The sequence below is a fragment of the Schistocerca gregaria genome, chromosome 7 (genome assembly GCF_023897955.1).
Source record: "Schistocerca gregaria isolate iqSchGreg1 chromosome 7, iqSchGreg1.2, whole genome shotgun sequence".
NCBI classification, from domain to species: Eukaryota; Metazoa; Arthropoda; class Insecta; order Orthoptera; family Acrididae; genus Schistocerca; species Schistocerca gregaria.
Window position 1 is genome coordinate 458398139 of NC_064926.1, and position 23257 is coordinate 458421395.

Genomic DNA, 23257 nt, shown 5'->3' on the forward strand with positions numbered 1-23257 from the left:
TAGACAGCAATACTCCACAATCTAAGTTTATCTTTTCATTTACAAGCTGCAACAATATTCTTGGAGTTAGATACACTTGAGACAAAGCGTTTTTATTGTGTCGCCAACTTATCCTCGTAATATATACGTTGTAGTTTATAAATACTGCGTATTTGTAGCGTTCTTAAAGCTGATTCGTGTGACAGTCGAATTTAAAATTACATATTCGATGAAACAGCATCGTATTGTGATTTGATGTACGTGTCATATGGTTATAGCGAAAATTACTAAGCCTCCTAATTGGAGAGCGGTGCTCTAACCGTCAGTCACAAATCCTGGGACACGCGCGTGTCATGGATTATGGTATTTCTGTCAGAAATTCAGAACTGTTACGTTAAATCGTACCTGTGGTGATGTTCTTTTGACCTGCTTTCAAACTCAGTAGTTCTGCTGTCGAGCAGTGGCTGGATGAATAATCAGATTTCGTGCCACTTCTCTCGTATGCCTGCCCATGGAGATATTCCTCTCACTTTCCTCCCGGGGACGTGAATCTGAATGTGGTACCCGCGCGTGTCGCGGTACGCCGCATCATAAATCTCTCACCAGCAGAGACTCCTTATTTTTCTCTTTGGCTTAAAATATGACGCGAGAAGCGAGAACAATAAAATGTTACGTCAGTCATACGTTAGAAATTTACATTTCAATCTCGTATGGAATCGATAAAAATCAAATTACGCTACATAAATCCCGACTCAGATCCGGCACTGTTTGTCTCAGTCCTGCCTGTCCCTCCTTCTCCTCCCTCTCACTCCTCTCTCTCCTCCCCTCCCCCTCCCCCTCCTCCCCCTCACCGTATCTCTCCATAAGACCTTGCTCACTTTTGTTCTACAGTAATCAGACAGCTTTCCGGCGAGAGCAGTAGCAACGAGACTCTATAGTAACTACGAGATTATGAAATACACACGGCTAAGCGGAACCAGTATCCTGGAAGAGTGAAGTTCCAATCCCCCTTCCAACCATCGTGATTCGGTTTTTCCCTGAGTCCACTTTATCACTGTACAAGATCGACAGAAGTGCTGCTTTTGAACTGGCCACGACCAATTTTACTCCACATACTAGTGCGACCGCAGCTGTTGTTCTGTATTCAATGATGTCGACAGCACAGAATCTCCGCTTTTCGTTAGTGTTAACGGTATGGTTGGACCCACTTTAAATGGTTCTACATAATTCACTTTGTTCTTTGTGTAACTTCCGAGAATAAGTAAAATGATTTGGTTGGGTTACTTGTAACTAAGTGCGAACTATCTGAACACAAACCGTTAAATCGAGTGCCTAAATTCAGTACAGAGTCAGAGAATCGTAGTCAGCACTTAGTGGAAAGGTAGGAGAATTAACAAAAAATATGAAGAGGTTAAAAAGTATTCCAGATTTATAGAAGTGGTAGTATCGACCGAAATATGTCAAAACGTTCAGTAAACGTGGGTGTTAAAATGAGTACTTGAATAGTTATGAGCACCTATTCTTGTTTACTACTGTGAAATACATTTCTTCTGCTGTAGCCTCTGTGCTATTACCAACGACCTACAGATGCAGTAAACAAATGTGGCCGAGCGGTTCTAGGCGCTTCAATCCGTAACCGCGCTGCTGCTGCCGTCGCAGGTTTTTAATCCTGCCTCGGGAATGGATGTGTGTGCTGTCTTTCGGTTAGTTAGGTTTAAGTAGTTCTAAGTCTAGGTGACTGATGACCTCAGATGTTATGTCCCATAGTGCTCAGAGCCGTTTGAACCATTTGATATATTACTCTGTTACTGCTCACGGCTACAGTATACGGTAAACATCTGTTAGTGTTGTCACTGTAAACCGTACTCACTGTTCTGGATAAGTTCAGTGCGTACATGAGTTCTAGTGGAATCAGTTTGTGATTTGATAAGTTTATGAAATTTACGTGATAGTTTATTTTTGCGATTACCGGCATATCAGGAGCCTATTTTTTCCACATGGGAAACGGCAAACTTGATCCTCTGTTATGGTCTGGTAAATGTAAGTAATCGTCAAGCCCGTGTCCTGCAAGATGAAAAATATCCACGACGGAACGTACCACTTGCGCAATTATTATCGGTAGATGCAACGTACATGTATGGAGAAACAAATTAATACAGTTTCGGAAACATTTTATGGTACATTCAAGAGAAAGACCTTCAGAAATTGAGTAATAGCGAGTTGATCCACCTCTGGTCCTCACGCAAGCAGTTACTCGGCTGTCAGTGATGAACAAAGTTGTTGGATGTACTCCTGAGGGCTATGGTGCCAAATTATTTCTAATTGGCGCTTTAGATCGTTGAAATCCCGAGCTAGCTGGAGGTTACTGCCCATATTGCTTCAAATGCTCTCAACTGTGGAGAGATCTGTCGATCTTGGTGGCAAAGATAAGGTTTGGCAAGCACGCAGACAAGCAGTAGAAACTCTTGCCATGTGCGAGCAAGCATTGTCTTGCTGAAATGCAAGCCCACGAAGGTTTGCCATAAAGGGTAACAAACGGGACATGGAACATGGTCGACGATCCGCTATTCTGTAAGGATGCCGCTGATAACAACCAAAGGAGACCTTCTATGAAAAGAAATGGCACCCTACACTATCACTACTATTTATCTGGCCATGTCAGTCACAGTGGTACCCCACCGCTGTCCATGGCACCTTCAGACAGGTCTTCGCTGTTCGTCGGGACTTGGAATCTCGTTGAAGGTATAGAATTGTCTTCATTGATGAGTCCCGTCTCGAACTGTGCCTCAATGAGCAGCGAAGACATTTGTGGATGTGCCTCGGGCAACGGTGAGATACCACCCTGACTGTCGCCCTGCATACCCTGCCCTACAGCCAGAAGTAACGGTGTGGCGTACCATCTCTTTTCATAGCAGGAACCCTTTACTTATCATCCGTGACACCCTTACAGCACAGCGGTACGACCCGTTTTGTTGCCCTTCATAGCAAGCCATCCGGGGGATACATTGTAGCGTAGGAAATTAATGCCTGCCACCTCACCGCAGGACTATACAGAAACTCCAGACATTCGCAGAACCCGTTCATTCTGAACATGGGGAACTAAGACCACAACCATAGATGGAAACATAATAGGCCCAAAAACAAACTTGCAAGGACCTAACATCTATGGCCAAGTACACAACGGACGAAGTGAGCCCCTGTTTATCAGCCACAATTACTGGATACACAGTTGGAATACACTTGCCGAAAAACCGGCACCACGCAGGAAGCCGTACCGTACACTACATGCAGACAAGCTATACCCACCCCGTATGCAGTAAGATCATCTATGGCCGATCTCTCACTAATGTATAACGATCTCGACTGTTCCAGGAATGCAGCGGCTGCAGCATGCCGGGATACGTCGCCATCGCCTGCCACAGTATTGATGCATGATAACCACACTAACAAACCCAACCTTGCATGAATCATCGCAGCTAGTAAGCCACTACTGCTCTTACTACCCATCCCACTGTCGCAGAGTTTTTTTTTTCCTCTGCACGAACATTGGCACTTTTTCCCCTCTGCTCCTCAAATCGCTACACACATCCTCGTCTCGTCCACAATCTATCACCTAATGGACCGTGTTAATGCGTAATCTTAACCAGACGCATGGATAACATCGTAGCCCAGCATCCTGTGATCCACGGATTAGACAACTAATATGCTGACGGAGGTGACAGTAGAACGTTTGGTTTGGTCACCACGTTGGTGCGGGCGTACAGGGTCGTCTGAAGCTCGCGAAGTACAGAGTCGCCCGACTCCCTCCCTCGCTGGATCGAGGTGGCAAGCGGTGCACCCTCGGGCGGACTTTGAGTATTAAACTGGTCATTATGTCGGAACGCTGTAGTTACTGGAGTGAGTTTTCCGTTACAGAGAGCCTGCAGAGCATTCGAAAGAGCTTTGCTGTGCGCGGGCCTGGCGTTCTCTTTACACACATTCATGATTTTCTCTGGATTGTTACGGTTTAGTAAGCGTGGACTTGTTCGGTAAGAAGAGGCTTCATAGCGGAGCGTGGAGCCATTAGCTAGCCCGAGGTGGTGTTTAGTGAACGCGACGGACTTGGTGAGGTTCAATTAAAGCCAATAAATTATAATCGTTACTGTAAAAATTTGAATGTTTAGCTTTTTGCCTGCTGACTTTCTGGTTGTGTGTGTGTGTGTGTGTGTGTGTGCGTGTGTGTGTGTGTGTGTGTTTGTGGAGATTGCTGAGAGTCAGTTGGAGACAGCGTATGAACAAATTGTATACATTTTCGAGCGACCCTGTCTTGGACTGAACAATGAGGTTCATAGGATTTGTCGAACTATAAAAGCATTCTACAGTGTCAAATGGTCCAAGATGTTAGAAATTCTGAAAAATAGAAGTACGCCACAGAGAAAGAGTTGTGATACACAATATGTACAGGAACCAAAAGGGAACAGTAAGATTAGGAGACAAATAACGATGTTTTAGGATTCAAAGTCAAGCATGCAGTCTTTCGCCCATACTGTTCAGTTTATACATAGCAGAAGCTATGACCATAGTAAACGAAAGGTTCGAGAGTGCATTGAAATTCGTGGTTCAAGGATATCGATAGAAATCGCCGATGACATTAGCACCCTCAGTGAAGGAGAAGAAGAATTACAGGGTCAGCTGAATGGAATGAACAGTCTAACCAGAACAGAATATCATTTAAGATAAAACAGTGAGATGACCGTTGATTCAAAATAATAATAACAATATGGCAGATTCAAGTTAAAGAGAGTAACTTGACATCGGAATTGGTGGTCACGAAGTAGACGAAGTTAAGGAATTTGCCTTTCTTAGAAGCAAAGTAACCCATGTTGGACGAAGCACGGAGGACATAAAAGGCCGACTAACTAAGGCAAAAGGGCATTCCTGGGCAAGAGAAGTCTGCTAGTATCAAACAGAGACCTTTATTTGAGCGTTGTATTGCAATTAAACATTGACTGTAGCAAAACCGGGACAGAAGAGAATGGAAAGGTTTTGAGATGCAGTGCTACAGATGTTGAAAATCAGGTGGACTGATACGGAAGTAATGAGAAGGTTCTCCGTAGAATCTGTGGGGAGAGGAATATATGGAAAACACTGAGAAGAAGAACAGGCAGTATGATAGGACATATATATTTAGGCATCTATAGTATCAGAGAGAACTTTAGAGGGTAACAACTATAGGAGAAGGCTGAGGCTGGAATACATCCAACAAATAACTGAGGCCGTGGTTTGCAAGAGCTACGCTTAGGTGAAAAGGTTGGTGCAGGTGAGTAATTCGTAGCTGGCCGCATCAAACCAGACAGAAGACCTTTGATTCAAAGTAATAATACCAATATGGCAGATTCAAAATAATAATAGCAATATGACAATGTAGAGTAATAATTTGAGTTCACCAACAAGCGTTTCTGATTAAATATGTGGAGGAGAAGGTTGTGTAATTTGCCTCGCGCGCCACGCACCATCAAGAGTTCGTGGATTACGGACGAATGCTGCGGCAACTCTGCGGACGGACGGAAGGAGCGCTTCGGGCCTAGGGCTGTGTCGTAATACTAAAAGAACGAAGGAAGGGAAGGATTGATTGACTTTCTCTAAAAAGTTTGGACTCGGTCATTTTCAATGATAATTGTAAATAGGAAGGTCATGATCTTATATCAGGACGAGGAGAGTCGAAAAGAAACGTATGGAGGTACTGAGAAAATTTCAATCATTTTTTCAGAACTGTCAATTTCTTAGTTGGCCTGACGAAAAAGGAAGTTTCACATCAGCGCACTCTCAGCTGCAGAGTGAAAATTCGTTCTGGAAACATCCCCCAGACTTTGGCTAAGCCATGCCTCCGCACTATCGTTTCGTAGAGGAGTGTTAGTTCTGCAAGTTTCGCAGGAGAGCTTCTGTGAAGTTTGGAAGGTAGGGACGAGGTACTGGCAGAGTTAAAGCTATGAAGACGAGTCGTTAGTCATTCTTGGATAGCTTAGTCTGTAGAGCGCTTGCCCGCAAAAGGCAAAGGTCCCAAGTTGGTGTCTCGGTTGGCCACATAGTTTTGATCTGCTGGAAAATTTTAAATCAGCGCAACTTTGCTGCAGAGTAAAAATTTCACTCAAGGAACATGTTACATCATGATTATCGTGGTCCAAAGATAGCAAGCTGGTACTCCAGTATTTACAATTATCTGGGATGTAATGACTGAAGTTTTACCGTTAAGCGAACTTATTTTCAGGACAAGGAAAAGCCATTCCTACAGATGAAGAACGGTGTCAGTACATGATGGCTTTGTGTCTCTCTAACTTCACTGAATATTTTTATATGGAGATCGGAATCCAGCAACCCAAGAGTACGTACACACGCACCTTGTCGCCCTCTTTCGAACTTCGAGAAAATATAATCATTGGCATGAGGGACATGGGAGCACCATACCGACAGATCGTCGCACACGAATGCACAACGAGTGGTGACGAGACGGACTCAGGAGAACAGTGTGCCAAGAAAGACACGTGTGTTTACAGGAAGGCTACACTGTGATGTTTGATAAGACATGAAATCCGTATGACGGTTACAGGCCAAGTGTTCCCATGAACCGTCTAGGACAGATTACTGGCAGTGGATGAGAAATCAATTCTAATTGAGCGTAGACGACTTGGTGAAATGTCAAAGAGAGCAGCAATTCTCGAGACCCATACGTCTCAAACTCTGGGACTCGCGATATGGAGAGATATTGGATATGAAAACAAGACTGAGTAATTATTGAAAGGAGGCTACGTGGCCTACAGTACGTACCAAGAATGGTAAATCTTGTCTTCATGATCAGGGTACTAAATACCATTTTCCAGTAGGATAATTCGATACTCCGCACAGCAGTTCCCAATATATACGCATTGAGATATTTACAGATACTTGAAGGCCTGCTGATCCTCTGGTCTGTCTCACATATACACTATGTGATCAAAAGTATCCGGACAGAGGGCTGAAAACGATTTACAAGTTCGTGGCGCTCTCCATAGGTAATAGAGGAATCCAATATGGTGATGACTCACTCCTAACCTTGATGACAACTTCCACTCTCGGAGGCATACGTTCAGTCAGGTGCTCGAATGTTTCTTGTGGAACGGCAGCCCATTCTTCACGGAGTGCCGCACTGAGGAGGGGTATCGATGCCGGTCGGTGAGGCGAGGTACGGATTCAGCGTTCCAAAACGTTCCTAAGGATTTCTGTAGGATTCAGGTATGGAATCTGTGCAGGCGAGTCCATTACAGGGATGTTATTGCCATGTAACCACTCTGCCACAGTCTCGATCGTGTTGAAAGATGCAATCGCCATCCCCGAATTCCTCTTCTACAGTGGGAAGGAAGAAGGCGCTTAAAACACCAGTGTGCTGTGATAGTTCCACGCAAAACAACAAGGGGTGCATGCCTCCTCCATGAAAAACACGACCACGCCATAACACCACCACCTCCGAATTTTACTGTTGGCACTACACACGCTAGCAGATGACGTTCACCGGGAATTTGCCATACCTACACCCTGCCATCGGATCGCCACATTGTGTACTGTGTTTCCTCACTCCACACAACGTTTTCCACTGTTCAGTCGTCCAATGTTTACGCTGCTTGCACCAAGCCAGACAACGTTTATCATTTACAGGCGTGATGTATGGGTTACGAGGAGCCGCTCGGCCATGAAATCCAAGTTTTCCCACCTCCCGCCTAACTGCGATAGTACTTGCAGTGGATCTTGATGCAATGTGGAATTCCTGCGTGATGGTCTCGATAGACATCTGCCTATTACACATTACGACTCTGTTCAACTGTCGGTGGTCTCTGTCAGTCAACAGGCGAGGTTGGTCTGTACGCTCTTGTGCTGTACGTTTCCCTTCACGTTTCCACTTCACTATCACATCGGAAACAGTGGGCCTAGCGATGTTTAGGAGTGTGAAAATCTTACGTACAGACTTATGACACAGGTGACACCTAATCACCTGCCCACGTTCGAAGTCAATGAGTTCCGCTGAGCGCCCCATTTTGCTCTCTGACCATGTCTAATAACTACTGAGGTCGTTGGTATGGAGTACCTGGCAGTAAGTGGCAAAACAATGCACCTAATATGAAAAACGTATGCTTTTTGGACTGTCTGGATACTTTTGATCACATAATGTAGCACGTCTAGGAAGTGATGGAAAGCTTGCAATTTCATACTAGCCTCTAGTCAGTAGTCTTCATGAAATGACACAGCATGTGTTTCAGGGATGGCAAAAATTCCTCAAGGTGACATTCTGAGGCTGCTTGTTTCCATGAAATAACGAATACAAGAGAGTATGCGTCCTCGTGGGTAATCACACCTGATACTGATATTCACGATGGACTTCCATTCTGAATGAAATAAAAGGCATATTTTTTCCGTTATGTGACAAATATGTCCAAAAAGCTTGATACGTGGGGCGTTCAATGAGAAATGCAACACTTTTTATCTCTTAAAGCAGTTTGGTTTCATTCAGGATTCCAATACATCATACTATTTCGGACTCTTTTGCCTACAAAACCCTGTTTTTCAACATATTTCCCGTTCAATGTGACGGCGTTAGGCCAACTTACTGGAGGGCCTGTTTTTACCGCACGGTATCACTCTACGGGTCGACGTCGGAGTCAACGTCTTACTGCTTCAATAACCTCGCCATCATCCACGCACTGGTCCCGCGGAGTGCATCCTTTGTTAGGCCAGATGGAAGGCGGGAGGCGCGACGTCCTGGCTGTAGGGTGGATTAGGGAAAACAGACCACTGAAGTTTTGCAAGCTCCCTTCAGGTGGACCGACGTGTGTGAGAACTTTCTTTGTCATGGCGAAATACGTTAGCATTTCTGTGGCGACGAACATTCTGAACCCGTTTCTTCAATTTCCCCGGACAGACTTGTGAGAAATTATTGCAATGGTGACAGACGTCTCGCCCAACTACTCATCATGCTTTTGTTTACTGTCATGTCTCCTTAGACATTCTGCAAGAGCCTATGGATATACGCAATGCTCTGGTTTCCCGCCAAAAGAAAGGCAATAACAGCTCTCTGCTTCGAACGTACCTCCACTTCACATCTCAATTTGAAGCCTACTTAGAGTGCCGGCACCTATAGGAATCTCATGAAACTATTGAGGCTGAAACGAGAATATTCCATGATGTCAAAAATCAAATTCCACATTTCTTCAACCGAAACTGGCCAAGAAAAAAAATGCAGCCTTACTTAGTGAACACCCCTTGTAGATACCCGACTGGTGCGTTATGATGTAACAATTTAAATTTCCGTCAGTGTACATAAGCGCTGATGAGCAGAACCTCCATCTACATCGATACTGCGACAACCACTGTGAAGTGCCTGACAGAGGGTAAATTTGGTAACTTGTAGGATCCTTAGATAGTAAGTACTGCTGTAGCTAATTGAGTTATACGGCGTTAAGTAGCACAATTAGAAAGGTACGAGTAGACGATAAATGGCAGCACTTCTTCTACGATCTCACGTGTACCTAGACATTTGTCGCCGTGTTTGTCTGGCGCTAGCGACACGAAGCTCTGTGTGAGGCCTGGCTTTTCTCGCGTGCAGCTAATGATGCGAAAGAGTTTCCGCAGCGCGGGTATTCTTCTCATACCCCGCGCCTTCAGCAGAAGAGGACGATCACTGAAAAACTAAACGGCGTTAGCCGGCGGACATGCCCCTGTCTTTTCCTTTTTGCACACATCGTCTTAGCACCGGCGATTGTCCGCCCCTCGTAACCGCTCGTTAAGGAGGCGAATCGTGTTCGCTACCGTTAGCCGGGATTGCCGGAATATTTTACATGGCGCGGACTGTACAGTCATTAAATTATACTGGTAATGCGAGTTTCTCGGCGGTGCTGTTGTACCCTCTGCGTGGTTGGCGGCATTAAGGACTCCCGGAAGGAAAGAACGATGTTTCGTGCGTTAGGCTGGTCTTTAATCACCACGTAATCTCGCTACATCTATAAATCACAGATGTGTGCAGGCTCACATTTGTAAATTTAATTTTTCGAATTTTACCTGAAAAGGTGTGTTTTTATAAGATTACATGGACATAATTTTTTTTTTGCCAACGTGTCGTTGATTACATAACGCGATCAGCCTACGTGGCCATAACGCAGTTTAGTACGGAGTCGTATGACGGTGCAGTATGCGTTCGAGGGAACTCGTGCACTTATTGATCTCAGTACTCATCTTCAGATGATTTTCTTTAAATGAGCTCTGTATCTGCGTCAATGTTTGCTTGAACAATAAATATATTTAGAGTATTCTGCCTTGAACAACACATAAATTCTTGTTCTTCTCTCTTCACCCATAAATGATTCGGTGATTTTACACCATCATCAAGTGGGTCTCTCTTTATTTTACTTAACAGCACATTTTGTTGTTCATGTCGCTGTCTGCCTTCTCCAAGCACCTGATAATTTGCATTTTGTCGTTCAGAATTCTTTTGCTGGTAGTATCGGTAGTAGTAGTTTCACGGTGGTCTTTGTTTGCAACACCCATTCTGTCACTCTCACAACGCTCAATGCAGAATGTTCCAAAGACACTTATTAGTGATTCTGTATTTCTGAACGACTAGGTTACAGTATATTAAATAGTATTTTGATGGACATTTCTGGAAAATATGCGGATTAGTGTTCTTAAATGGACTAAGGACACGGCAGTTGTTCGTCAGTTCTGTGAGCCCAAAGGTGTAAGTGTACAAGGTAACAGTGTGATGAATCATGGTTTATTTACTTCTTGCGGACGTCACGTGAATGCCATTGCTTCATATGAATTTCAAGATTGTTTCTTTAAGTAGGCCACAAGTTGTTCCCTTCTACATTCTTGTCCTATACGTGCCTGGGCATTGTTTCGATTGTCGTAATCTTCAACGGAGCTTAAAACCCTAATCGCCCCTCCACTTTGCTCTCAATCTGCGCGACTGTGTTGGTAATATAGATCTGCTGATGACTGTTGGCTTACGTTTTTAATCTACTTCTTTTCTGATGATTGATAAACCAATTTGCGATATCACATAACTCTAGAGTGATTCTTTGAAAATGAAATATTCCTTCAGTATGAGGGGCAGGTAGAGCAAGTAAAACATCTTTGCAACAAAACAAGTAAAAAAATATTTACATTTTTGGAATATCCTTCTTCAGTCGTTCTTGATGTTTCAGTTGTATGGGGTATGTTCTCTAGCTGAAAGAGGTTCATAGAGCTTTCTGGGTAGAAACATCTCATAAGTGAAAAACTTCAAATTTTCTATTTCACTTAGTCTCAAATGTTATTCATTTATACAAAATTCAAACACTTGTAGTATTTTTTAATTCGTAAATTTCGTAGTATACGTAGTAAATTTCGCAGTATACATGACTTAAGCGTCCTGTCTGCATGGAGTCCATCTCAGGAGATCGCGATGTCGTCAAAACGTTAAACCCTAAATTTGCATCCTTCGTTCCTTCGGCATATAGTCTACAATGCTGTTCGGAAAAAGTGGAACACCAAGACCGAAAGCTGTAATTAAAATTAAATGAATCCCATTGATTAGGAAAATGACACTGCACAAACGATTAGCATCACAGACCTGGACATTCAGTACGGATAGCACCATCATGTGTTACAGTCTGAGGCATAGACATCGTGTCATGGAATCAAAGAGCACCTGCATTTGCTGCTGGGGAAGAGTCTGTCACGTTGATTGTTGCTGCCATAAAGTATCAACTTTGACTGCAGAAGGAACTGAACGAACAAGTAACCTCTGGCGCGCCACAGGGGAGTGTTATGGAACCATTCCTTTTCACAATATATATAAATGATCTAGTAGATAGTGTCGGAAGTTCCATGCGGCTTTTCGCGGATGATGTTGTAGTATACAGAGAAGTTGCAGCACTAGAAAATTGCAGCGAAATGCAGGAAGATCTGCAGCGGATAGGCACTTGGTGCAGGGAGTGGCAACTGACCCTTAATATAGACAAATGTAATGAATTGCGAATACATAGAAAGAAGGATCCTTTATTGTATAATTATATGATAGCACAACAAACACTGGTAGCAGTTACTACTATAAAATATCTGGGAGTATGCGTGCGGAACGATTTGAAGTGGAATGATCATATAAAATTAATTGTTGGTAAGGCGGGTGCCAGGTTGAGATTCTTAGAAAATGTAGTCCATCAACAATGGAGGTGGCTTACAAAACACTCGTTCGACCTATACTTGAGTATTGCTCATCAGTATGGGATCCGTACCAGGTCGGGTTGAGAGAGCAGATGGAGAAGATCCAAAGAAGAGCGGCGCGTTTCGTCACAGGGTTGTTTGGTAAGCGTGATAGCGTTACGGAGATGTTTAACAAACTCAAGAGGCAGACTCTGCAAGAGAGGCGCTCTGCATCGCGGTGTAGCTTGCTGTCCAGGTTTCGAGAGGGTGCGTTTCTCGAAGAGGTATCGAATATATTGCTTCCCCTTACTTATACCTCCCGAGGAGACCACGAATGTAAAATTAGAGAGATTCGAGCGCGCACGGAGGCTTTCCGGCGGTCGTTCTTCCCGCGAACCATATGCTAGTGGAACAGGAAAGGGAAGTAATGACAGTGGCACGTAAAGTGCCCCCCGCCACACATTGGGTGGCTTGCGGAGTATAAATGTAGATGTAGACCATATCGCAGACATGTTCGATGGGAGTCATATAAGGCGTACGGGCAGGTCGGGTAAGCAGTGGTACCCATTAGAATGAAATTTTCACTCTATATCGGATTAATACTGTGTGCCGAACCGAGACTCGAACTCGGGACCTTTGCAAAGCCACGGCCAGATTTTTCGGTGGGTGAGAGATATGGAGAACCTACTGGCCAGTATAACAGCCGAACCCTCGCTATACAGAGAGAGATACGTTAGGACAGGAGAGGCCAATGTACCTTCTTTCTACATCAGTCTGAAAGGTAACTTCACGGAAACGTCAAAAGCGAATTTGGAGGAAAATGTGATTAAAACTGTAGAAGACGACCACAGTGTCAGTACCAGGCAGTTGTCCCGCCAGTACAGGGTAAGCCAGAGGATCGTGTGGAAGATTCTTCAGGAGAATCATTACCACCCTTATCAGTTATAGCGTGTGCAGGACTTACTAGCGACAGACTTTCCAGATCGGAAGCAGTTTTGTCGCTGGTTTCTTTACCAGACAATCACGATTCCGAGATTTGTGTCATCCATCCCACTCACAGATGAGGCGATCTTTGGAAGTAGTAGTAGCTTCAGCTTTCATAACAGTTATCTGTAGAACAGTATGCAGAGCCCCTATGGTGGTATGGTGACGGCGAATCATCAGCATCTTTGCTGCCAAAAACAGGGGGGGGGGGGGGGGCTGGGATAATTGGAGACCGTATTCAGGGACTAGTCTTACTTCAACATCGCTTAACATGCCAGAACTATCGGCGTTTCTTGCGGATGACTTTGCCTTACCTGAGAGAAAAAGTGCTAGTGATGATTCGAAGGGTTGTGTGGCTGCTACACGATGCTGCTAGAGCCCGCTTCACCGCTAACATCTGGACGCATCTCAATCATGTCTTACCTGATCGATGGATCGGACGAGGAGGTCCAGTTTCATGGCCTGCTCGTACAGCGGATCTCAATCCTTGTGATTTCTGGTTATGGGGACATTCAAAAGTATCGTGTTTGGAGAGCACATTCGAGATGCGGAGACACTGGAGCAGCATATTCATGCTGCCTTTGGAGCTGTTCGGATGCACCCTAGCCGATATGAACGTGTGAGACAGAACATTCTACGGCGGGTACACGCGTACATTGAGGTACATGAAAACCACTCTAAGGGCATACTGTAACTATGGCTGCATGATACAGCGCGTATTAGACGGCAGTGTCTCTAACAATGTATGACTGAGTAGATGGGCTGTAGCATGGAAACCATGCTTTTCCGTACCTACAACGGTTAGAACTTTAATAGTGGCAACTATTTATTTACAGCTCGCACAAAATAGATACGTGTTTCAAAGTTTTACTGACCTTCAAAGTAGTCACCAGCATTGTGTATAAGCCGTTGCTAGGGACGTGGAAGTCGTGGGATACAGTTAGCGTTGACAGTTCGAGTGGCGCAGTCTGTCGCCTGACGAATTTGTAGCAGTTCCGAAGCGAATACCGTGAAGTGTTTCCTCCAGTTTAGAAATCGAGTTGAACTCACGGAGGCTTAAGTCAGGGGAGTGGAGTAAGTGGTAAAACACTTACCAGCCCCATCAGTCAAACAAATCAGTAACAGCTTGCGCTGTACGTGCTTGAGCATTGTCCTGCAAAATGATGGTCATGTTCTGCATAAAGTGTCATTACTTCTGTCTCTATGCTGTTCATTTTTGGAACACAATCTACGACCAGCTTATAGACAGAAGTGATGACACTTTCTGCAGGACCTGACCATCATTATCCGGGACAATCCTCAAGCACGTACAGTGCAAGCTGTTACTGATTTGTTTGACTGATGGGGCTGTTAAGTACTATACCACTTACTGCACTCCCTTGACTTGAGCCCTCGTAAGTTCAACTCGATTTCTAAACTGAAGGAAACACTTCACGGCATTCGCTTCAGTACCGCTACAAATTCGTCGGGCAGTAGACCGTGTCGCCTACACTGGTAAGAGTGTCCTACGACTTACACATCGCTGACAACGGGTTATACACAGTGCTGGTGACTGCTTTGAAGGTCAGTAAAACTTTGAAACACGAATCTATTTTGGACGAGATGTAAATAAATAGTAACCGCTATTAAAGTTCGAACCCTCGTAAGTTCATTAGACCTTTCTTGCTCCATATCCTCTATCGATCAATCCCTAGGGTTTGTACACGGTGGAAAAACTCACCCTGTACGTAGATGATTGCGTAGGACTGCGTGCAGATCTACATAAAACCAGTCTAACAACCAAACCGACGCCTTGACACTTCTGATGACGAGTACATTACAGTACTGTCTGTTTGCTTATCGCTTCAACAGTCCGCCCAGATCAGCTGTGTATAATTTTCGGTGAGTGCAGTGGGACGGAGCGCAGAGAAGCGGGAAGGAGGCCGCAGCGCTCCCTGGTCGGCTTTTTCCGCGGGGCACGCACTCCGCATTGCGAGTGGCACCTGCCGGCGCATTAGGGGGGAACCGGCGCCACGCATTCCTCGCTGCGGGGTCACCAGGGTCAACCGGCCCGCAGCCCCTGCCGCATCGCGCCTGCTCGCCCGCTTCCCGTTGGCCGCTAGCACACAAAAACGTCCGTCCCCAGATCTAGCCATCTCCCGCGCACGTCCCGAGCCTCGTCCAACCAGTGTGACATCTACGTTATGTGTCACGACTGCTGGTATCGTCCGACATTGAAAGACTACATGTGGCTGTACGATAGATAGCTATAAAGTTTTAATTAACACCTCGAAAAATTAAAGTTACATAATTACTTGTTTGCTTAAAGATACGTATCTAAATTCTCGGTGCACTGTAGGGGTGGCTGTTATCTCTGGAACAACCGGTTGTCGGTTATATCTGTTTCTTTCCACGCCAGTTCCACCAGACTGAAACAACCGCTCAAAATAACCAGTTTCTGAAATATGTGATTTTCAGTTTATAATACCTATTGTTTCCTGTAATAACCGTAAAAATCGAGCAGAGATCAAAGAAGTTTCGACTATCTCAGGCTCTATATACAAAGAACCAAAATACTGAATTGGCAAATGAAAGAAAACTTAGTCTGTCCACCTTTCCTAGCGTTTCTCTAGAAGTAATAAGGGACTAAATAAATAAATAAAACCTCTCATTCTCCTACTGACTCAAATTTTTTTAAACTGTGTTCAAAAATCGTGTTGTAATAAGGGATCATACCACAATTTGGGCATTACGAATAGCCAGTGCTAAAAGGAGGAATCTGATATTAAAGAACTCTGTTTTTCATGTTAATTTTTCCGTTTTCGAGGGCTACAAACAAAAAAGGATACATTTTGTACACACAGGTGGTACATCAGCTACTCTCTAATTTTATTGTGTACTATAAGTGAATTATTTTTAAGTTTTATTATTTGTTACTGCTAGCATGCTTTTATTCTTCTTTTATTGGTTCATTGAAAAGGCAGCCTAACCTTTAATTTTTTAAAGCAAACGGCGCATTGTACTTCAGTGCCACATCACTTTGTAAAAATATTTCCAGACCACGGTTGGTGTCGCTCTGCAATACAATGGATCTACGGAGACGACAGCGACGACTACTATGCAGGCCAGGTGGGGCAAGCCTCGCACACTACATGTGCAGTCGTACCTTACGCCACGACACACACGGCTACAGACTCATTATTGTCTCAGCAATGCTGTACCAATTCGCATGCCATGCGTTTGTTGCTCTTTTCTGTCAGCGTTGTTATTAAAACACCAATGATTGCTTTTCTCATTTTCTATAATAACACAATTCTGCAGACGAATGCAAATTTTATGAATATAAATTTCTCCTGTTTTAAAAAAGTTTTATTTAAAAACGAAACATTATAGCACTTCTGTTATGGCTAAATAATATTTCGGTATTTTACTGAGTTATAAATGAAATATAAAGAAGGCCTCATAAACGAGAGCAAATAAATACCGAAAAAGACTGGTTATTCACAACTAAAATACCGGTATCGGTTTCAATCGGTCGGTCCTTAGTACACAGCACCACAGTTCGCCGCTAGAGGAAAAAAACAAACCACTCGTATAGGGGTAACATTCATATAGCAAGACTTCCTACAAAAGGGACATGATTTTTCTGTCACACACAATATCGACAACCGTAGAAATTTTCGTTAGCGATCGATGTGGTCCTCTCCCGCATGGGTAACAGCTCACACACGTCGCTAGAGGGATAAGTACACCAACACGATGTACCATTGGTTCTCAGGAAGTCTTGCGAGATGAGTGTCCTCGGCGAAATACACTCCTGGAAATTGAAAAAAGAACACATTGACACCAGTGTTTCAGACCCACCATACTTGCTCCTGACACTGCGAGAGGGCTGTACATGCAATGATCACACGCACGGCACAGCGGACACACCAGGAACCGCGGTGTTGGCCGTCGAATGGCGCTAGCTGCGCAGCATTTGTGCACCGCCGCCGTCAGTGGCAGCCAGTTTGCCGTGGCATACGGAGCTCCATCGCAGTCTTTAACACTGGTAGCATGCCGCGACAGCGTGGACGTGAACCGTATGTGCAGCTGACGGACTTTGAGCGAGGGCGTATAGTGGGCATGCGGGAGGCCGGGTGGACGTACCGCCGAATTGCTCAACACGTGGGGCGTGAGGTCTCCACAGTACATCGATGTTGTCGCCAGTGGTCGGCGGAAGGTGCACGTGCCCGTCGACCTGGGACCGGACCGCAGCGACGCACGGATGCACGCCAAGACCGTAGGATCCTACACAGTGCCGTAGGGGACCGCACCGCCACTTCCCAGCAAATTAGGGACACTGTTGCTCCTGGGGTATCGGCGAGGACCATTCGCAACCGTCTCCATGAAGCTGGGCTACGGTCCCCCACACCGTTAGGCCGTCTTCCGCTCACGCCCCAACATCGTGCAGCCCGCCTCCAGTGGTGTCGCGACAGGCGTGAATGGAGGGACGAATGGAGACGTGTCGTCTTCAGCGATGAGAGTCGCTTCTGCCTTGGTGCCAATGATGGTCGTATGCGTGTTTGGCGCCGTGCAGGTGAGCGCCACAATCAGGACTGCATACGACCGAGGCACACAGGGCCAACACCCAGCATCATGGTGTGGGGAGCGATCTCCTACACTGGCCGTACACCTCTGGTGATCGTCGAGGGGACACTGAATAGTGAACGGTACATCCAAACCGTCATCGAACCCATCGTTCTACCATTCCTAGACCGGCAAGGGAACTTGCTGTTCCAACAGGACAATGCACGTCCGCATGTATCCCGTGCCACCCAACGTGCTCTAGAAGGTGAAAGTCAACTACCCTGGCCAGCAAGATCTCCGGATCTGTCCCCCATTGAGCATGTTTGGGACTGGATGAAGCGTCGTCTCACGCGGTCTGCACGTCCAGCACGAACGCTGGTCCAACTGAGGCGCCAGGTGGAAATGGCATGGCAAGCCGTTCTACAGGACTACATCCAGCATCTCTACGATCGTCTCCATGGGAGAATAGCAGCCTGCATTGCTGCGAAAGGTGGATATACACTGTACTAGTGCCGACATTGTGCATGCTCTGTTGCCTGTGTCTATGTGCCTGTGGTTCTGTCAGTGTGATCATGTGATGTATCTGACCCCAGGAATGTGTCAATAAAGTTTCCCCTTCCTGGGACAATGAATTCACGGTGTTCTTATTTCAATTTCCAGGAGTGTATTTATGACAAGGAAGAAAATGGATCTGATTGCTTATAAATTTACTCTCAGCAATTTACGCCGTCTTCTTAGGTTCCTGCCTAACAAGTTCGGAAATTACTATGTATTCGGAAATAAACAGCCAAATATTTATTTCATTCTTCGTTCTCTAATCATACGGAGATGTTAAATAACACTAAATATTGCAGAACACATTTGTATTACATACATAAGAAAGTCCCATAATGTGTTAACAACGCGAAGATGAAAAGAATGGTCAGGGGATAGTCAAAATAATGTGAACACGAGTATTTACTTGGGAATGGTTTATTAATATGGGGTTCGACCCCGATTTGCCAATAATACAGTTACTATTCTTCTTGGAACACTGGCATACAATGATTGTGTAGTCTGCAGTGAAATTTTATGCCATTATTCGATCAGAACCTCTTCTGACTCCTGTAGTGACGAGGGAGGTGCAAATCTGCTCCGGAGTCTGCCCTTCAATACCGCCCGTAAGGGACTGTGCTGGCGAATGGAAGACGCTGCAGTTCAGTTGGATGCTCATCATACAACGATCTTACTGCCCTGGAAGAGTGAATGGGTGCATTATCGTCCTGAAATATGGCATCGTTGTTGGAGAACAACGTTCGAATCATGGAGTGCACTTGATCACCTAAATGTTCACATAATCGTTGGTGGTAACACGCCCTTTGATAATAATGATGGGGCAGCAGAATACCATGATATGGCTGCCTACACCATCACACTTCCACCTCCATACTTAACCGTTGGAATCAAGCAATTAGGATCGTAGGGTTCTTTTGGCGTTCTCGGCCCGATGCTGTAAATAATGAAATCGTTGAATCGCAGATCATACGACGTGTTTTCACTGATCAGCCGTCCAGGATTTATGCTCCTGACACCATGTTTTACGCTTATTTGCGTTAGTTGTCGTTACTAATGGTTTCTGATGGTTTCTGTATAGCAGTTAGTTCGTGAATATTCCCTTTAGAGAGTTCTCGACAGACAGTGTAGGTAGATACGGGGTCTCGAAGATGGCTAATGAGCTCTGCAGTCACTTTAGAGCCGCCTTAGTTTTGTGTTGTTTGGACACAAATAGTGTTAGCGTACGGCGATCTCTGTCATTTAGATTTAATTTGCGCTCACTACTACGTTTACACGATGATGTCTTTCCACGTTTTGTGTAAGCTGCCATGACTGTTGAAACAGTTGCTCTTGAAAGATTCAATAAGTTGGCTGCCTTGGTTACTGATGCTCCAGATAATCGGCCCCCTCAATCTTCTCTCTTTGCAACTCTGTTAGGTCTTTCATTGCACTTCGACCACGACCTCTGAATGCAAATGCTTTGCAAGAATGAAGGGGCATATCAACTCTCTGTGAAGAACCGAGAATCCCTAAGGAAGTGGACCCCATGGTACGATATAGAGAAGCATATTACAGTAGAGGTGACAGTGGCAAATGTGGAAAAGCAGTCATGAATCATTTCTGAACGTCTTAGACTACAGTCTGAACATGGTGCAGATCGCCTTCCACTAGATTTCGCAACTGATTCCGTCCATTCAATAAGCCCACTTAATCGAGCCAGCAGAGAAAATGATGTCTCTATGTCAGGCGCCATTCTAATTATTCTCCTTAGGCCCCTAATCGCTGTAGATGAGTGCACGGTGTGGCAGTATGATCCCGAGACAAAGGACAAAGCAAAGACGTGAAAATACCAGGTTCCAACATCGTATAAAAAAGCGAAGACCCAACGATAACTAGACCAGTAGATGCTCATTTTTTTTTCTTAACCCGCTTGGTGGGATGGTAACAGATTATGCTCGTAACTGGTAAACCGTCACAGGAGCATACTAGCGAAATGTCCTGATAAGCATATGGGTGACTGCCAGAGCGAACCGGCAAGAAAGTCTCGACAACCGAGTGTTTCTGCTCCACAATAACGTTCCATCTCTTTCAGCACAGGACACGCTCACACATGCTGCTTCTTCGATGATGCGTGTGGATAGCCATTTCGCGCCCTTCTCTCCAAAGTAGACCACAATGGCTCAATAATACTGAGATATGATGACTGTGGTGGACAGGGGAGATGCGGCAATTCATCCTTGTAATCACAAAACAAGTGTTGGAATATGCGACTGTGTGAACGGGGGCTTTATCGTCATGGAAAACAGCATCACCACAGAGGAACGAACTTCGCACCATGAGATGGACCTGATCAGCCAAACTGGGCACATAATCCTTGGCAGTAATGTGAGTTTACAGAGCAACCATGCGGCCCAAGGAATACCATGATATTGCTACCCAAATATTCACCGAATCCGCTCCAAATTCCACACTTGGGAGGTAAATTTGACTAGAAGTTGGAAACAGTGTGAACAAGACTCATCCGACCAAATGACTTTGTGCCATTGCTCTTAACTCCAGGTTCTATTGCTTAGTTCCACGTTTTCCTGTTGCGGTCTTTCGATAACTCAGAGTGATACTGGAATTCCACACCGCTCTCCAGTACCCAGCTTCTGGAGCTCCTTTCATGCTGCTTTGGTGCTCGCAGGGTTCGCAAGTGCGACATTCAATTCTGCGGTGACTTTTGCAGCTGCTGTCCTCTTACTTTTCATCGTAACCCTTTTCAATCACCCTCTGGCACGATATCTCAATAAACACATTCGTCCACATTGTGATTTAGCAGATCATGTTTGTCCACATTCCCTGTATGCCCCTGCGTCCTTGGTTACGGAAGCGCCCACCATACGAACATCAGCAGTATGCTCACGCTCGAATTTACTTAGCTCCAGCGTAATGTATTCAAAACTACACAAACAGTTTTACGACTATGAGTGACACTTGCGACGTAATATTGGTTCCATTCTATCATTGGCTGTCTGGTACACCAACCGGTTATGATATTTTTTGAATAAAGGGTATGTCGGTTGGAAAATGATTTTTATTGATTATGTAAAAATGTAGCCAAAGAAACTTCATTCATCAGTTGCCAAAACAGGGCATTAAATAAGAATTAAAATCGCCTAGATAAGGCATCCATTCGTCAAAAAGCTCATCGGAACCGAAATAAATCTCACTTGTACTAAGATCATATCGGCATGTAAGATTCTTTTCTGTTTGGATAAGACTTTTGACGAGCCGAAGCCTTATCCTTGATTTTCATTCTTATTTTATGCCCTGTTGTGGCAATTGGCGAATGAAGTTTCTTCTGCTATATTTTACATTATCCGCTGGTACCTCACAGGGGCAAAACGCGTAATTGGCATCAATGCCGAGACTGCCTTTATTACTTAATAAAAATAAAAAATAAACGTGCAACATATTGAGGACATTGCAAAGGTGCCATTCGTGATCAAATACAACAGCGCAACCTATTAGCTTGGTCATCATCTCCATTTATGTTCAGCCATACATTTCTCGCGGTATTTCCATATTTTCGTCCAATCGCTGTGAGTTGAAATCAGGCAAATACACTATGTGATCAACAGCATCCGGACATTCCAAAAAACATTCGATTTTCATATTAGTTGCGTTGTGCTGCCACTTATTGCCAGGTACTCCATATCAGCGACCTCAGTAGTCATTAGACATCGTGAATGAACAGAATGGGGCGCTCCGCGGAACTCACGGACTTTGAAAGTGGTCAGGTGATTGGGTGTCATTTGTATCATACGTCTGTACGCGAGATTTCCACACTCCTAAACATTCCTAGGTCCACTGTTTCCGATGTGATTGTGAAGTGGAAATGGGAAGAGACACGTACAGCAATAAAACATACAGACCAACCTCCTCTGTTGACTGAAAGAGACCGCCGACAGTTGAAGAGGGACAAAATGTGTAATAGGACGACATCTGTCCAGACCATCACACAGGAATTCCAAACTTTATAGGATCCACTGGAAGTACTATGGCAATTAGGTAGATTTCATGGTCTAGCAGCTGCTCATAAGCCACACATCACGCCGGTAAATTACAAACGACGCCTCACTTGGTGTAAGTAGCGTACACATTGGACGATTAAACAGTGGAGAAACGTTTTGTAGAGTGACGAATCACGGTACACAATGTGGCGATCCAATGGCAGGGTGTGGGTATGCCGAATTCCCAGTGAACGTCATCTGTCAGCTTGTGTAGTGCCATCAGTAAAATTCGGAGGCGATGGTGTTATGGTGCGGTGGTGTTTTTCATGGAGGGGGCTTACACCCCTTCTTGTTTTGCATGGGACTATCACAGCACTAGCTTACACTGATGTTTTAAGCTCCTTCTTGCTTCCCACTGTTGAAGATCATTTCGGGGATGGCGATTGCATCTTTCAACACGAAACGCGCACCTGTTCATAATAAACGGCCTGTGGCGGAGTGGTTACGCGACAGTAACATCCCTGTAATAGACTGGCCTGCACAGAGTCCTGACCTGAATTCTATAGAGCTCTTTTGGGAAGTTTTGGAATGCCGACTTCGTGCCACGCCTCACCGATCGACATCTGTACCTCTCCTCAGTGCAGCACTCCGTGGAGAATAGGTTGCATTTCCCCAAGAAACCTGACTGAACTTACGCCTGCGAAAGTGGATGCTGCCATCCAGGCTAATAGCGGGCGAACACTATACTGAATTCCAGCATTACCGATGGATGGCACTGCGAACTTCTATGTCATTTTCAGCCAGTTGTCCGGATACTTTTGATCACATAGTATGTAGCAGACAACATTTCCTTGGAATTATACTGAGCTTTGGGAGCACATATCAAATGAAACCCATTGAGTCTGGTATGCAAGCTATATGAGAAAGAAGACGAACACTCAGGCTTCAAGCACAATGTAAAAATTCATCCTAAAGAATGCCGGCTTTGACAAGTGTGTGTTATGAAACTTACAGATTTATATGTCATGATT